The sequence below is a fragment of the Piliocolobus tephrosceles genome, chromosome 1 (assembly GCF_002776525.5).
Source record: "Piliocolobus tephrosceles isolate RC106 chromosome 1, ASM277652v3, whole genome shotgun sequence".
Lineage (NCBI taxonomy): Eukaryota > Metazoa > Chordata > Mammalia > Primates > Cercopithecidae > Piliocolobus > Piliocolobus tephrosceles.
The window spans coordinates 105,003,732-105,018,001 of NC_045434.1; positions in this window are offsets into that span (position 1 = coordinate 105,003,732).

The following is a 14,270-nucleotide window of genomic DNA, read 5'->3' on the forward strand; positions in this document are numbered from 1 at the left end:
TTAGGGAAGGCAGTTGTATGACTCCTGTGCTTGAAGCAACAAATTCTACTGGTTGGAAGGAGGGCAACTCTGGGAGGACATGTTTTAGGGGAGAGCAAGAAAGGACCCAGTTGCTTCTCAGGCAGCCTGAGGTTATCTTGAGAGCCCAGGGTTCTTTCTCCCTTAAGAATCCAGAACAAGAGATTTAAAAATAATATTTTTAAATATTCCTACATCCAAAGGATTTCTGCTTTTGGAGGCAGATAGCCTACTTTCGTGTCCTCCAAACAAAGCCAGTATAAGTACCTAGGATACTCCTGAATTAATTTTATTATTTTGGTGTGCTGAATTTGTCATTTAGTTTTCCAAGTCTGTGAGACAGGTTTTATGATCCCCATTTTACAGATGAGGACATTAAGACTCAGAGAGATTCAGGAACTTGTCAAAACCTCTCAACCATGATGTGGCAGGGCAGGGACTAAAGCCCAGATCCATGCACTGCCCTACCTCTGCCCCATGTTGCCTTTCCTATCTCGAGCGAGGCTCTTATACTGAAAGCCACCTCTAGGGATTGCAAAGTTGACAACCTTTGACAAATGCAAAAGGAGAATTTCCTTTTATTTTTTAATTTGATAAGATACTAATAAGTGCTCCACTGCTGATCTGGAGTATTTGTTGAAATGTTTTTCAAATCCTTCTCTTTCTTTCTTGCTTCCCTCCCTCCATCCCTTCCTTCCTTCCTTTGTTCTTCCCTTCCGTCCACAAATGCACTCTGAAGGGGTATTACACAGATGGGGTGATGTCAGGCACTGTGGAAGTCACAAAGATAAATGAGACTCAGATTCTTCCCTCAGAGAGTGTACAAGGTAGTATTTGATTGCAAAAAGGCGTGTTACAAGTAGACTATAATAAAGGCCAACCACTCCAAGAGTGCCTCCATCGCCCTTACTGGGATCTACCCTTTATTTGTTTGTTTGTTTTCTTTTGTTCTGTCACCCACCAACAGCAAGCTCCCTGTGAGTAGGAACGCATCCCTCCTATTTGCCATTGAATTCTCAGGGCCTGGAACAGAACCTGGCACATAGTTGGGGCTCAATAAATATTTGTTGGCTAAATAAATAAATGAGAAATTGATCCTTAGTGGGGTCTCCTGGGAAGTTTCAAGGTGAAAGTATCATTTGAACTGGGCCTTAATGAAGAGGTAGAGTTTTTATAGGCAGGCATGGGAGCTACGCACATTCCAGACAGAATATGAAGAGTATGGAGACAGACGAGAAAAGCTGGCCTGTGTGTGAAGGACACTGAGTTTGGCTGAAGTGTAAGGAGTGGTTGCAGGAGGGAAGTTAGGTTGAGGCTATATCATGGAGGTCCCAAATGGCAATTGTTTGCTCAGCTGGCAAAAGAAAACCATTTAAGTTTCTGTAGAAGGGAGAGGCTGGCTGGAGCTGTGGGTGAGTGTGATGATCTGGTAGTGACACTTTGTGTCAGAGTTGGGAGAGAAAGGAGGGGAGGTTGGTGCGCATGCTGGGTGTGGTGGCAACAGCCCATGTGAGGGGGACAAGGGCCTTAACTAGACAGAAGTTGCAGGACTATGAAGAGGAGGGCTCTTCACAGCCGGATATTCAGGTCTCGGGAACTCACTGAATGTGGAAGCTGTTGGAGAGCGAGACATTAAAGATGATGTTGATGTTCCCAGCTCAGATACCTGGAGAAGAGAAAGGGAAGTCAGAGTTAGGCTGAGAGGAGGAGAGGAAAGGAGCGGTGTGTTTGGTTTGTGCATCTTGAGTTTGAGTGCCCAGTGGGATGCCTAGTGAAAATGTCCAGCCAGTTGTCAGAATGTCAGAGGTAAGGAGTGTGGCCCAGCAAGGCCTTCTAATCACTGAGCCAAAAATAGTTAATGAAACAGAGCTGGGAAGCCTGTTAAGGCAAACCACAGGATTACAGGCTGCAGAGCATTAGCCTTTGAAGAGAACTTGGAGCTCACTCCCCAGCCTCTGCACAGAAGGGGAATCTGAGGCCTAAAGAAGTTGGATGGCTTGTCCAGTTCACATAGCCAATTTGACCTCCCAAATTATTATAGGAGGTCAATTAACTTTTAGGTGATTGAAATATTGAAATAGAAAAGCTCCTCACTTTCATCTCTCTAAGGGCAAAGCTGGTTAGAGTCCTGTACCAATGAAATTTCCAGAATCGTCTCTGTTGGTAAACTTAGCTGCCACCCAGATGAGAGCAGGGGTCTAAGGAATCAGGTGCAGGGTGGCTGATGGCTTGGATTTTATTGGTTTTTTGTTTTTGGTATGTTTTTGTCTTCTGGGGTCTCCTGTATATAGCACTCCGTGAAGGCCATAGCTATGGAAGATTAATCTGTTTTCAGTCTTCAATTTATAGCCTCTCACTGAGAAAATGTTTCTAAACTCCTGGGAGATGGAGGGCAGGAAGAAAAGCAAGGCTTTTACTGGACCTTAAATTATTTTCTTTTTCACCTAAAGGACATGTGTCCAATTACAAACTACAGGACTTTTAAGAAAAGCAAACAAAACCCCAACTACATAGCAAAGGTTATCCAGCCTGCGGAGTGAATGATTAACTTTTGTGAAAGTGATTTTTTTTTAGGATTTTTTAGAGAGTTCAAAGGTACAACTGGAAAATGTTAGCCCAGGGCAATTTTAAGAACACCTTTCTCTACCATCCGGCACACTACGAGCTCCACACATTCCACCTTCAGGGAAGGACCTTGACCCATGTCCATGTTGGAGAATGTCTTCTATGTCAAGGTCAGGGAACAGCACCCACAGAGGGTGCCTCTGGGTCCCTCTCTGCTCAACTCCCTCTCTCTTGCTTCCTGCGGGGCTCATTGGGTTGTAGGGCCCAGCGGAAAGACTGAGTCTTCCTCCTGGACTTCTGGTCCTGGTAGGCTGTGCCTTCATGTCTCTCCTGTCACCTGCACTGTAAGGAATTCATTATGACAAATGCATAAAGAATATGGATCTGTCCACTCCAGCCCATGACCTTGGGCAAGTTCTTTTTCTCTGTAAGCCTCCAAGTGTTCATTGGCAAAATGGGTTTATGCTGCCTCCCTACTCCAAAGGAGTGCCGTGGGGATTAAATGAAATAAAACGCAAAGCCCCCAAAATATGTGCCAGGCACATAGGCAGTATCTGCAAATCTGGTGTCCTATCCTTTCCTTTCCTGGAGCATTCTGACCCATCCACCCTCTTTATGACCCTCCTACCATGACGCCTGGCCTGGGGTTGATGGAGCGCTTAACTTCCCCTTCCCTTCCCTTCCCTTTCCTTTCCTTTCCCCGTGGGCATTAGTCTAAGGAAAAGAAGTCCGTAAGAACACACAGCATCATTCTTCTGTCTTCCACAGCCCCTTTATCTTGCAGGGAGAGAGGCTGGGCGCCCTGCAGCAGCACAGATCTGTCCAGATGAGCCAGTATCTATACTGGGGTAGCTGTCCACCCCCCGTCCCGACCCCCAGTCCTAAGCAATAAAAGAGGCCCACTGAAAAGAGGACCCAAGGAGCTGGGCGGAGCCTGTGGATCAGAGCCCCCTCGCTGGGCACTGGGTGGGCTGAGGGTTACCCCCAGGCTGCAGAGCGCGTGTGGAGGCCGCCGTCAGCGCGTCCTCCGCCTCCCGAGGGCTGGCGTGGGCGGAGGCGGCGGGGCTGCGGATCTCGGGAACCGCAGTGTCCCAGTCTGCTCTCTGGGGCGGGCTCTGCCTTCAGCGGGAGGAATTTCCCCAGCCCTTCCCCGCTCGGCGCCGCGAGGAGCCGCGGGCGCCCCCTGCCGCTTGCGAGCCGCGGCGCGCCAGGCGGCCTCCCTGTTAGACCCTAGTCCCTGTGCGTCTTCCCCTCCAGCCTCAGCCCCACGCGAGCCGGGGCGTCCGCTCCTCTCTCTCTTGCTCCTCCCTGCTCCTTCAAGAGCCCGCGTCCTGGTCACAGACAGCACAAGTCACATATGGCAGCCCCTGGACAGAGAGAGTCAATGACAGAGAGTCTTCTTGACGCCCCTCACATCTCACTGTGGGGCAAAGGAGAATATCCCGGAAAGAGGCAGGAGAGACGGGAAGAGAGGGGCCGGGCCCCCATGGAGGGGCTGTGACAGCAGGAGACGACGGGAGCCCAGGCTCTGCTTCCTTTGTACACCCGGCCACCAAAGGACCCAGACTGTGCCTGTCCCTACACCGTTGCAGCCTTCCTTGCTCAGACCTAAACCACACTTTGGGGTACTCTGTAGTAAGCACCCCAGTGTGTGGAGTGCTCAACCTAATATCCCTCTATCCCTCCTATGGAGAGAGGTTACATTTTGCATTAGAAGCAAGAATCCTGCTCAGGTGGTGAAGGTGAATTTTTCATTTGCAGTAACATTCTCTCACAGAGAGCACTGCTCACTGCGGCCTTTGTATTCCGAGCATTCGTAGGTCGGTCCTCACAGGAGATTCATAGGTTACAAAGTCTGAGAACATAAGATACATGCTCACGAAAGCAAGTTACACCGCCAAAAATAAAGCTGGTTGAATGAGAGGAAATGAATGGTCTAGACTCAGAGACAAAGAGAACCAAGACCACTACTGTTTGTCTCCGTGCTTGGCAGGAAGGGAGGGTGAAAGCCTGAACTCTTTTCTGATGTGCTTTGTTTAAATGCAGTGTGTGTGTGTGTGTGTGTGTGTGTGTGTGTGTTGCTCATACAGTCTACATGTTGCACGTTGGAGCTCAGTTAAGCTAGGCATGTCCAGCAAACACCTGCTACAAAGTATGCACCAGTGCCCACAGTTGTCAGCGGCTGCCGTGATGAGCTGCCAGGCTGGCCCCTCTGCAGCATGAGTGTGCATTCTCAAGCTCTGCTGCATCAAGCTGTGTTCTGCACAGTGAGGAGAGCCAGGCCCTTCTGGGAAAACAGGCTTCTGGAGCCACAGGCAATTTTTCTGTCCCTAAAACTAAAGATGTGGGATTCTTCAAACTCTCAAAATGTTATTTTGTAGAGGAAAGAGCCTGGCCTGAGAAGTAGAAGACCTGGGTTCAAATCCAAGCCCTGCCACAAAGCAGATACATGTTATGGAACAAAATCATTTATTCATCCATTCCTTCATGTAATTATCTATTTAACAACTATTCATTGAGCTCTTTCCCACTGAGCATTGTTCCAAGTGCAGGAGATATAATACAACAGTGAACAAGACAAGCTCTTTCCCTGCATAGAGTTTATATTGTAATAGGGGAACCCGCAAACCACTATGGGGAGAGTGAAGTATGGTGCAGGGCAGAGTGCTGAGGGGCTAGCTGTGTTAGGCTGGTCGGGGAGGGTTGGGACATGTCAGCATATGGGGCATGGGTTTCTGAGCAAAGGGGGAAACAGGCCCTGGGCAGGATGGAGCTTGGGTGTTTGAAGCAAAGCAAGGAAGCCAGTGTGGTATGGTTGGAACAGGGTGAAGGAGTGTGGTAGGTGGCAAGGAAAGAGAGAATGGCCCAAGTCAGATCACATAGTCCTTGTGGGCCTTGGTGGGGAGTTTCACATTTTTTTCTAAGAGTGATGAGAAGCTATTGGGAGGATGAGAGCAGGGAAAATAAGCATGATTGGGTTTGCAGGTTGCAGGGGCCACCGTTGCTCTTGTGTGGGGAGGACTGGGGTGGGGTGGGGTGGCAAGAGTAGGTCTGCAGCAGTCTGGAAGAGAGAGGCATGACCTGGCCTGGGGTGGGCTGACCTGCAGGGTATGAGGAGGCCTACCTGGACTACATTGAGAAAGGAGAGCCAAGCTATGTGCTGGTGGCTTGAACGTGGTGGGTGGTGGCCTCAAGGCTAACTCTTGGGTCTCTGGCTGAAGCATGTGGCTGAAGTGACACTGTTTACTGAGGCGATGGGAGCTTTGAGAGGGAAAATAAAGAGTTCAGCCTGGGACATAATGCATTTGCTTTGAGCAAATCGTTTTCCCTCCTCTCTTTGGACCTCTGCCTTCGCATCTGTAAAATGAAGGGGTTGGCCCAGCTGATAACCAGCATCTCTTCTGTGGTGATTAGAGCTATTTTTTTTCTAATTTTTCTGTGTTCTTTCAAATCTACCAATATATTCTGAATTCAGAGGATAGAAATGATGGAACTGTTTCAATTCTCTTTGAGGGTGAGGATAAGGGAGGAAACAAGCCTGTGTTTCCCATAAGGGGTCCCACGGAGGCTGATGTTCTAACAGCCACGAGGGAGAGAGCATGGGAGGAGGGTGAGGCGAGCCAGTCAGGACAGAGGACACAGGCAGGGAAGGACGACCCGAAATGTGTGACTGGCCACAGTTTGAGTTAAACTTCATTTCCTACACTTCCTATGTTTGCATTTTAGAAGATTCAAGGGCTTCTGAAAGGAAAACTATTTTAGACTTTCAATTACAAACTACCTCAGTTTGTGGTTTAGTGGAAAGAGAGCTGGCCTGGGAGTCATCACTAACTCTCTAAAGCCCAAGATAGTCATTCAGTCTGTATGGACCTCATCATATCCACTCTACATTTTTTTTTAAAGTTTAAACAGTTTTACTGTATCTTTAAGATAGAAAATTTTGTGATTCTATTGCCTTAAAGAAAGAACTAATAAATGAAAAGTCCAAGAACTTGAAGATCTAAAACGAAGCTTTGAAGAAGTATTGCAAACATTTTTATTCAACACATATTAATTGTGTACTTACTAATGTGCCAGGCTCTGTCCTCGGCTCTAAAGATACAACCCTGAAAATGCAGATAAAGCCCCTTCTCATGGAGCCTTCACTGTGGTGGGACATAGATGGTAACTGGACAGCTGGAAGTCCGGGTGGTGCTGAGTGCTATGGAGAAGAATAAAGCAGAGGATGGGGTAGAGCTTATCAAGACTGAGGTGGGGTGGGGATGGAGCCAGGGATACTATTTTATGTGGAAAACTCAGGGAAGGTCTCCAGAGGGAGGGAGCAGCAAGCACAAAAGTCTTGAGGTAGGGCCATATTTGGGGTATTCTGAGAAGAGTGAGAAAGCCAATGTGACCAGGGATGTGTGTGAGAAACGGGGAAAGGAGAAGATGGGTGTGGAGAGATCGGGGCTCCAGGTCATCCAGGGCCTTTGGACTGTAGTATGAATGAGGCAGGAAGTGATTGGAGGATTGCGAGCAGATGAGTAACATGACCTGAAAAACTGAAGGAAGGCCCAAATTCCAAATGAACGTGGGGGCAAAAGAATCCTTGGGATATCAGACACTATGTCAAGATGCATTAAGTAAAGCAATTGGGGATATTTGTTTCAGTAAATGCTTAAAACAAAATTGTTGGCCCTTGGTGTGCAGCTGACTGGAAGTTTCATCTGTTTATCTACTGAAGGGTTGTTGGTTGTCTGTTGTGTGCTACACAGTGGGGATTCAATGCGATAAAAGACATAATCTCTACCTGTTCTACAGACGAGGATGTTGAGGTCTTGCCAAATTTAGTGAGTTATTGGCTAGTAAGTGGCAGAACTGGAATTCCAATCCTGGGTTGTCTGACTCTAGATGGGGGAACCAACACTTGCAATCCTGCAGGATATCCAGATGAGGAAAAGCATTTTGAGAAATGAAGAGACTTGCCCAAGATCGCCACACTCTAAAGGGCAGAGCTGGATTTTAAAGGGATGCCTATAGACTGTCTGTCACGGTGCCATAAGTTGAAATCCCTGGAAGGCAGCTTGGTGATAAAGATGCGTAGCAGAATGTTTAGTAGGGAGCGCCCTCAACAGCAACCTGTGAAGGCAGAGGAAGGAAGCAGGGTTGAGCTGAGGAAATAACTGAGCTCTGATGCAAGCCCAACACAGGCCTCGGCCAATCCTGAGGAAGCTCTACAGCTATGAACAGGCCTTCAGAGTTGTCCTGAGTTGGGGTGAGGGGCCTGGGCCTTTACACACCCACGTTAATCAATCTTTGGGTCTCGCTGCCCCTAGAAGGGAAGTAATTTTGGCTGAGGCAGTTTTCTTCAGTGAAGTCATCCTCCAAGAAGAATGACACTGATATCACACTGGGAAATAAGCCTTTCATTCCATCCAGAGGGACCTGAGCAGCACATCACAGAGTCTATACATTCTCTCCACCTCCTCACATAGACTCTCATAGACTCATGTCCCTGGCCTTTTTCGGGTTACAAAAATATCATAGACCCACTTATTATAGTTGACTTTTTAAAACAATTTATTTAAGGAGGTCTGCTTTAAGGAGGTGGGTGAAAAAAAATCTCTTTAGGCTATGTTTACCATCATATTTTATATTTTATGTAAAAAAGACATTAAGAAATGGTTTTTAGTTTTCATTTTATTCCCACCCCACATTTAGCCAGTCTATTTCTCTCCTTTCTGTCTTCACTCTTTGGAGGTGGTGGGCAGTGGAGAAAGTTGTACTCAGGTATTCTAATAGAAGAGCTTCCTTTGTACAATTAGAGGGAAAAGATAGAAATGTTGCCTTTAAAGCTACTGATAGCCTGTAGAGTATCAGCCTGAGGAACTTTATTAACTACATGATTCTATCTGAGCAAAGTGAGGGGTACTCACCCTTGGGGGTCACCTCGTTTTGTTGGAACTGCTTGTGAAGCATCAGGTGGTGGCGTTTCATAGGAACCACCTGCAGTGCGCACAGGAAGGCCAGACTGGAGCTGTACATGTGAGCATCCTTGGAGTGTGGATAGTACTGGAAACCATAGGAGTAGCTAAAATTGCTAGGCTGAGTGAGTAGAGTCTGGAAAGAAGAGAGCCCAGGACCAAGCCCTTACAGGAGGATGATAAGATTTAGGGGAGGGCAGAGAAGGAATCAAAAGAGACTCAGAGGGAGCTGAAGGAGAAGCAGGGAGTGGTGTCACAAGGACCGAGAAAACAGGGATGCAAGGAGGAGGGGTTGACTGCTGAATGCTTCTAAGAAGTTGTATAAAATTAGGAGCAAGAAGTAGCACTTGATTTTGCATATAAGGTGGGAAGAGTTTACGTTTGAATGAAGTTTCTAGCTGGCTTGAAGTTTTGTTTGAATGAAATTTTCTGTGTACTCAGCAGTATAGCAGATTAGGCACTCTGGATGACCTCCCAACCAAAAGAGCTAAAATGCTGTTAAATATATGGACTCTAAAACCTTTACAAATATGTCTCTGAGGTAGAAGGAAAAATATCAGGAAGAAAGAAATCCACGGACTCCAAAAATGAAATAAAACTAAGAACCCTAGATGAGCAGAGAGCAAAACTAGGTTTTGCCCTGATGGGTTTGCTGATCCTAGAAATCTGGAACATTTCATGGTCAGCAGTACTAGTCTAGGGAACAGATGAGAATGTCTATGACCTGCAAAGGGTAGGGAATCGACTAAGATTCCCCTGCCTAAATTTGGCCCAAATGCCCATGCCTTCAGAATAAGGGTGAATGAGGAATAAACCTGCCATAAAGAACGCATCTTGCTTACCTTGACCTTAGCACTGGAAAGAGGGGGGGGGGATACATTCCCTAAGGATTTTTAACCACAAGATAGTCTCAAATGTTTTCTATCTGGATTTACCTACCTATTGGCCTGAAAAGCCACAAACATCAAGTTTAATTTAAATGGTTTCGAGTTGGTATGCTCTTGGGTAAGTAGCAGAATTAAAAGCAAATCCTTTTAGATACCTAACTTCAAACCAAATGTCAAACAAATTCCTACTGATAAAGTTTTAAGGAAAATAAACAGAATTTTCAGATATGGAATGTAGAACAATTATGTATATTATATTTAAACAAAAGAGAATCTTACAAACATAAGCAGGAACATGATACCTTAAAGAACAAATCGGCAGGTTTAAGAAATAACCAAACAGACTTCCTAAAAATGAGAACCAAAACATTAGAAATTTAACATTCAGTGGACAGATTAAACAATAGATTAGATGCAGCTGAAGAGAGAATTAGTCAATTGGAAGCTATATCCAAAGAAAGTATTGGGAATGCAGATCTGAGAGATTAAAAAAAAAGATGCCAGTTCTAAAAAAAGAAGGTAAAAGAGAGGGTAGTATGATAAAATGTGTTATACATGTAAATTGAGTTTCCTTCCACAATGGAATACTGAGATAATGGGGAAGAGACAATCTTTAAAGTTAAGGGCTGGAAATACAGAATTACTGGAAATAGTCCCCCAGATTCAGGAGGCCTAATAAATCCAAAGAAAAAGAGAAAGAGATACAGAGACAGAGAGAGAAAGAGTTTTAAAAGAGCCTAGATAGAATAACACAGGTACTCTACAAAGAAACAACAAATAGTCTAATGACTAACTTGTAAAAAGAAATAATAGAAGACAGTGAAAAAAAATTTAAATATGCTGAAAAAATTTGTTTTTCAACATAAAATTGAAATTACCTTTCAAGAATAAAGGTGAATAAGAACAGTTTCAAACAAATAAAAATTGTTTACTCTTATATACTCTCACTATAGAAAATGCTAGAGCATCTACTCCAGGCAGAAGGAAAATGATCCCTAATAGAAAATCCAAGATGCAAGAAAGAATAGCGAGTAAACATAGTGGCTAATATGTGCATAAAATAAGAAATATAAAATAATGTAATAAAAATATCTATTTTATTTATGTGTATGTGTGTAGGGGTGTGGCAAATAGGCTAGAATCAAAATCCAGATGGCAACAGCAGACAATGTGGTAGGGAGAGTGATAGCAGCCAAAGTCTTCAAGTCCTTGTCATAAAGGAAAATGAAGGTATTGATTAGCTTTAGACTTTAATCTACACAGTTTAATCTGTATGTGTAAATAGTCTTGGTAACCATTAAAAGGACAGAGGTAGAGTATGGAATTTCCAAGCCAATAAGAAGAAAAACAAATTTAAAAAGAAGAAACAAACCTCTTAATATTAAAAAGTTGAAAAGTGGGGGGCAGAGGATTTATGAAATAGGTCAAATAGAAAGTAAATAATAAGAGAATAAAAATGAATCCATATGTATTGTCAATTAGAATAAATATAAAAGGACTAAACATAGAGTCAAAAGACCTCAACCATCAGATGGAATTGTTTAAAAATCAGCCATTTATAAAGAATGCGGTTATCAACAACATAAATATAGAAACAGAAAGTTAAAGGACGGAAAAATATGTACCAGGAAGCTACCAGCCAAAATAAAGTGATATTATTGTATTAATAACTGACAAAAATCAATATTTAGGCAAAATGTTTACAAGAGCTTAAAAGGTCACTTTATAGTGAAAAAGCTTCAACTTTATAAAAATTCTAAACCATATATCCCTAATAATATAATCTCAATGTACATTAAACACAAGTTTGACAAAACTATAAACAAAAATTGAAAAGTCCATTATCATAATGAGACATTTTAAAACAACTCTCTCAGTAAATGTTAGGAAATACAGTCCCCCCAAAAAATCTATAAAATATAGAAAATTTGAGCACTGCATGATCTAACTGACATGTATTAGACATTACATCTAAACTTGTATATCTTCTTTGTATGTACATAGAGCAATGAAGTGCTAAGCTAAAAAGCTGGCCTCAATTAGTATCAAGGGATTGGGGTCATTCAGATCACTTTTTGTTATTACAATGCAATTTAATAAGAAATCAATAACAGAAATATAACTAGGAAACCCAACAGGTTTGGAAACTATTTTCTTAAAATCAGTGTAGAAACTAGAAAATAAGTAGAACTTAAGACAATAAAAAATACATTATATAAAACCTGTGGAATTGCACTAAAAGGGCATTTAAAAATTTCTATACTTAGAAGAGAAGAAAGGGTAAGAATTTCTCTTTTTAAATTTTATTTAATTATTTATGTATTTTATTAATACAGAGATGAGGTCACACTATGTTGCCTAGGCTGGTCTCCAACTCCTGAGTCAAGTGATCCTCCCACCTCAGCCTCCCAAAGTGTTGGGATTACAGGCATGAGAGGGTAATTACAGGTGGGTGAATCGCAAGCTCAGGAGTTCGAGACCAGCCTGACCAACATGGTGAACCCTCATCTCACTAAAAATACAAAAACTAGCCAGGCTTGGTGGCGTGCACCTGTAATCCCAGCTACTCAGGAGGCTGAGGCAGGAGAATTGCTTGAACCCGGGAGGCAGAGATTGCAGTGAGCCAAGATCGCGCCACTGCACTCCAGCCTGGGTGACAGAGTGAGACTCTGCCTCCCCACCCCCCCCCAAAAAGATTAATACTAAAGTATCTCCTGGCAAATAAAACTGAAGGTCCAGTCGGTTCTTTACAAGCGTGATACCAAACTTTCCAGCAAAGAGATTACCCCAATATTATTGGAATAGAATAGGAAAAATAAGGAACAGTTATATCTCCTAAAAGCCATAGCTATAAAATTCTAGAGAACAATATAGGAGCACTCCCATGACCTGAAAAGAGAGAAGGATTCCTTAAACAAGGTGCAAAATGTGCTCCGTTATAATGGAGAAAGTAGCTGAAAATCCACCCATATTAAAATGGAGAATTTAGATTGGTGTCATCACTTTGGAAATATTTTGACAATATTTAATAAATTTAAACATTTATGTATTCTGCAAACCTACATTTTATTCTTATGTGTATACCCTTAAAAGACTTGTGTGCATCTGAAGATGTATAAGAATGAGCATAAAAACATCATTGTAATCACGAAAACTAGAAACAATGCAAATGTCCAATTACAGTAACAATAATATATAAAGTGTAGCAGCAGATTCCCACAGTGGAATATTATTTATCAGTGAAAAGGAATAAACGACTGCTACATGAAGACACATGGGAGTCTCAAAAGCATAAAAACAATCTCAAAAGATTGTTTCTTTGTGGCCATGAGAAACAATCACAGAAGACTTTATATAGTATGATTTCCTGTATGTAAAGCCTTTAGATAAATGAAACAGTCAAAACTAAAAACACAATTTGGGATGCATGCAGATCATATTTTGTTGATGCTAAGCCATGTCTCTTTTTTTGACATTTCAAACACTTTTCAAAATTGAGATTCATTTTGTAACCAAAATTTTGTAACCAAACCATTCATTTTGTGAGTCTCTTTCTTAGAGTTGAAATAATAATGCATCTTACAATGCTGGGAGCTTAAGTTCAATGAAATATGGTAGGAAGTAGAACTATAAAGAAAAGCATGAGCATGATTAACATAAAATTTGGGACACCTATGATTACGTATGTCTGGGAGGGAGGAGGCTACGGGAAGGAAGGGGAAGCAAGGAGAATTCTATATACTGACAATGTGCTATTTTTCAACGAGATACAGTATATTGGTGTTGTTGTTGTTATTATTATTATTATTATTATTATTATTATTATTATTTTGATGCAGGGTCTCACTCTATTGCCCAGGCTGGAGTGGCACAATCTCGGCTCACTGCAACCTCTGCCTCCCAGGTTCAAGCTATTCTCCCACCTCAGCCTCCCCGAATAGCTGGGACTACAGGAGTGCACCACCACGCTCGGCTAATTTTTTGTATATTTGGTAGAGATGGGGCTTTGCCATGTTGAACAGGCTGGTCTCACACTCCTGGCCTCATGTGGCCCCCACCCCCGCCTCAGCCTCCCAAAGTTCTGGGATTACAAATGTGAGCCACAGCGCTCAGCCTGCTTTGTTATTATTCTTTAAATAGGTTAGTTTCTCACATGTATAAATATATTTCACAATTTTTTAAAAAAAGAGTGAATGAGGCGAGTAGGTGGAGACACACATATAGTAACTCAGGAAGCTGGACAGTAAAGGGGAGAAGAGAGTGAGGCAGCCGTTGCGGGAGGATGTGGAGGAAACTACAGGAAATAAATGGAAAGACTGAAGAACTGGGAGGCATCCAAGCTGTCACATGTGGAGAAATTGGCCCTTCAGGGAGATACCTTCTATATTTTAGCAAGAGGGACAAAGGGGAGAATGGGCTTACAGAATTTGCAGTGAAATTTTCTCATGTTTCCCCTGTGATGGCTTATATTTTCTTTACAAAGAATTTATCGATGGGCTGGTATAGTTATCAGGAATGGCAGAGATGGACAAATGGCATGAGGTGGTAGGCATCTGAAAGGAAAACGTGTGTTCAGCAGTTATCTCATGCCAGGTACTCAACTAAGAGCCTTTTGCATCCATCATTCCATTCGTTGCTCTCATTAACACTACGAGGTATATATTCTTTCATGATGTCTGTAACAGTTTCCTAGGGCCATAGGAAAATAACAAAATCCCACAGACTAGGTGACTTAAATAACAGAAATGTATTTTCTGCCAGTACTGGAGGCTTGTGATCCAAGAGCAGGTGTGGGCAGGTTGGTCTCTCCTGAGGCCTTTCCCTTTAGTCTGTGGGT